The sequence below is a fragment of the Lipotes vexillifer genome, unplaced genomic scaffold (assembly GCF_000442215.2).
Source record: "Lipotes vexillifer unplaced genomic scaffold, Lipotes_vexillifer_v1.1 scaffold458, whole genome shotgun sequence".
Taxonomy (NCBI): domain Eukaryota; kingdom Metazoa; phylum Chordata; class Mammalia; order Artiodactyla; family Lipotidae; genus Lipotes; species Lipotes vexillifer.
The window spans coordinates 559,493-563,780 of record NW_006783957.1 but is presented as its reverse complement, the minus strand read 5'-3'; positions in this window follow the sequence as shown (position 1 = coordinate 563,780).

The window sequence follows — 4,288 nt, the reverse complement described above, 5'->3', positions numbered from 1 at the left end:
AGCAGCCCTATCACCTTGGACCCCTCATGGAAGGACTTATTTGAGAGAGAATAAATGTCTGTGTTCTTTAACTCGCTTTGTCACGGCAGCTTAGCTTTTACCCTAACACAAAGGCCCTGCAGCCCACTACCTTCAGGCCACAGAGACAGAGGAGGAAACTGAGAGATTGGATGATTCCCCTGCCTTCTCCAACCCCACACTTAGCTGCAGAACCAGGTCTGGAACCAATCTCTTAATTTGTAGCCCTGTGCTCTGTCCACTTAACACGGGCATTATGTTTGCTCTTTGGAGACAGGACCATGTCACCTCAGGCCTCTGAATTAATCCACCCAGTTGTTAGCACATGGGGCCCACGTGCTGCTGGGGAACGGTGCGTCAGTCTGGGGCCAATCAAGAGAGAGAAACGACACGGTCAGTCAATGTAAGAATCTACAAACTACAGGTAAAGCATAATATAAGAATCAGGCACTATGACAAGGTTGGGTTGGGCAACTGGCTGGAGAGAAGTAAAGAGAACTCCAAAGAATATGTGAATAGCAAGTGTAAGGAGCATTCATGACCCCCAGCACTGGGACGGGGCACTCAAGGCAAAGCGCTCCCCTTCCCACCGCCAGGACTGAGATCCGGGTCTCGGCGGCTGGGGCTGATGGAATGGCAGAAAAGTGGCTGCGGTTCTGTGCTGGAAGAACCTGCCAGAAACGAGCCCTCTGGGGAATCGGGGAAAGCTGTTCATGGGAGACATCTCCCTGCTCTGAAACCAGCCGAGGGGCTTTGGGGGAAGCTGCCGGCCACACAGAGGGTGATGAGCAGGCAACTGCCATGGACATTTCGAGCACATTTATGAACAAGCAAGGATCATCTTTTGCTCATCTTTTTTCTATTTTCTTTAGAGACTTTCAATTTTTTTTTTTAACAAATGTGTGATTCATCTAAAAATACAGCTTAAAAATATACATCCATTTTCAATATGGGATCATTTAAAAAACCCACAAAATCAAGGCTCAGCAGCGTTCATTCATTTACAATTTGGGAGGAACTTTGGTCAGAAACTGTGTTCGTTTTCTATTGCGCATCACCCATGGTCGCAAAGTCAGTGGCTTCAAACGGTCCACGTTCATTATCTTGCTGGTTTCTAGGGTGGGGAGTCCCAGCACAGGCTGTCTGAGTCTCTGCTCACGTGGCAGAGACACCTCATCGAGGTGTGGGCTGAGGCCGCTGTCTCATCTGACGCACGGGGCTCCCTTAGGGGCTCACTTCCAAACCATCAGGGTCATTGACAGAATTCAGTTCCTTGCGGTCATAGGGCTGAGGTCCCCAGTTCTTTACTGGCTGTCAGCAGGAGGTCGCTCTCAACTCCCAGAGGCCACCCTCAGGTCCTGAACACCTGGCCCTCTCGTAATGACAGCTAACATCTGAAAGCCAGCAGGGGGAATCTCTCTCTAGTCAGCTACCTCTGAGTCTTATATAATCTAAGAGAACCAAGGGAATAAGTATCTGATTGTATTCACAGGTCTACCCACACTCAAGGACATGAGACTATACAGAGATTATAGATTATACGGCGAGTACATACGGGGGTGGGGGTGGGAATCTTAGAAGCCGTCTCAGAATTCTGCCTGCCGTGGAGACTCATAGAAAGTCTCAGAAAATCAGAAAATTATCTAGAGCAAATCTAGCTTCTCCCCATTCTAGAAACCTCTCTGATCTTCTAAATGAGCCAAGATTCCCTCACTACTCTTCAACTACCCCTATCCTCAACCCCTCCCCACCTCTGGAATCCTTAAAGGGCTTTCTTCAGCAGAAAAAAAGGGGTCTACTGACCGCTTTCTTCAGGGGTCAGTAGAAAACCAAATCCAGATCTCGCTTTGGACCATTCCAGAGCTCTGCTCCATTTCTGACGCCCCCTCTGGACACAGTTGGCTTGAAAAGAGGTCATGGGGCATATTAGCTTCTCCCGAGGCTGTTGTATCAAATAACCGTACCCTGGGGGGCTTAAAACAACAGTAATTTATTCTCTCACAGTTCTGGAAGCTGGAGGTCTAAAATCAAAGTGCTGGCAGGACGGTGCTCCCTCTAAAGCCTCTGGGCGGGGGGGGGGGGGGGGGTCCCACCGCCAGGACTGAGATCCGGGTCTCGGCGGCTGGGGCTGATGGAATGGCAGAAAAGTGGCTGCGGTTCTGTGCTGGAAGAACCTGCCAGAAACGAGCCCTCTGGGGAATCGGGGAAAGCTGTTCATGGGAGACATCTCCCTGCTCTGAAACCAGCCGAGGGGCTTTGGGGGAAGCTGCCGGCCACACAGAGGGTGATGAGCAGGCAACTGCCATGGACATTTCGAGCACATTTATGAACAAGCAAGGATCATCTTTTGCTCATCTTTTTTCTATTTTCTTTAGAGACTTTCAATTTTTTTTTTTAACAAATGTGTGATTCATCTAAAAATACAGCTTAAAAATATACATCCATTTTCAATATGGGATCATTTAAAAAACCCACAAAATCAAGGCTCAGCAGCGTTCATTCATTTACAATTTGGGAGGAACTTTGGTCAGAAACTGTGTTCGTTTTCTATTGCGCATCACCCATGGTCGCAAAGTCAGTGGCTTCAAACGGTCCACGTTCATTATCTTGCTGGTTTCTAGGGTGGGGAGTCCCAGCACAGGCTGTCTGAGTCTCTGCTCACGTGGCAGAGACACCTCATCGAGGTGTGGGCTGAGGCCGCTGTCTCATCTGACGCACGGGGCTCCCTTAGGGGCTCACTTCCAAACCATCAGGGTCATTGACAGAATTCAGTTCCTTGCGGTCATAGGGCTGAGGTCCCCAGTTCTTTACTGGCTGTCAGCAGGAGGTCGCTCTCAACTCCCAGAGGCCACCCTCAGGTCCTGAACACCTGGCCCTCTCGTAATGACAGCTAACATCTGAAAGCCAGCAGGGGGAATCTCTCTCTAGTCAGCTACCTCTGAGTCTTATATAATCTAAGAGAACCAAGGGAATAAGTATCTGATTGTATTCACAGGTCTACCCACACTCAAGGACATGAGACTATACAGAGATTATAGATTATACGGCGAGTACATACGGGGGTGGGGGTGGGAATCTTAGAAGCCGTCTCAGAATTCTGCCTGCCGTGGAGACTCATAGAAAGTCTCAGAAAATCAGAAAATTATCTAGAGCAAATCTAGCTTCTCCCCATTCTAGAAACCTCTCTGATCTTCTAAATGAGCCAAGATTCCCTCACTACTCTTCAACTACCCCTATCCTCAACCCCTCCCCACCTCTGGAATCCTTAAAGGGCTTTCTTCAGCAGAAAAAAAGGGGTCTACTGACCGCTTTCTTCAGGGGTCAGTAGAAAACCAAATCCAGATCTCGCTTTGGACCATTCCAGAGCTCTGCTCCATTTCTGACGCCCCCTCTGGACACAGTTGGCTTGAAAAGAGGTCATGGGGCATATTAGCTTCTCCCGAGGCTGTTGTATCAAATAACCGTACCCTGGGGGGCTTAAAACAACAGTAATTTATCCTCTCAGAGTTCTGGAAGCTGGAGGTCTAAAATCAAAGTGCTGGCAGGACCGTGCTCCCTCTAAAGCCTCTGGTGGGGGGGGGTTCCTTCCTCACCTCTCCCAGCTCCTGGTGGCCCCAGGCGTCCTTGGCTTGTGGCTGCATCACTCCAGTCTCTGCCTCCACCTTCACAGGTCTTTCTCTCCTGTGTCTCAAATCTCTCTCTGTCTTTCTCTTATAAAAACCCCAGTCATTGGATTTAGGGCCCACCCTAAACCGGGGATGATCTCATCTCAAGATTCTTAGCTACATGTGCAAAAGCCCTTTTGCCAAACAAGGCCACATTCACACCTTACAGGGTTAAGACATGGACATATCTTTTTGCAGGGCCACTATTCCACCGATTGCATGGGGAAACTGATTTAGAAGTCCGGCTATGTCAATTGCAAAGACCTTGGTCTTGCTGGAGCATGGCAGGTGCCTTGATTGGTGAGTTTAATGGAGCTGAGAGCCTAGCCGAGGTGGTGTGCCCCTGGAGAGGCATAGGGCCAGGATCCGAACCGCTTGGGACGCTGCCGCTCTGCCTGTCCTCTGCACCCCAGCCCCCAGTGCAGAGAGGCTCCTCCACACTGGGTCCCGGCAGAGGGAAGGCAGGGAAGCACCAGCGTCCTCTGCAGCTTTGCATGAAATGTCCAGCCTGTCTCCTCCTCAGCCGTCGCACCCATAGGAGGAGGTTAATAACGATAACACCCACTTTATGCGGGTGTCGTTATGAAGATTAAATGAGTCGTGTA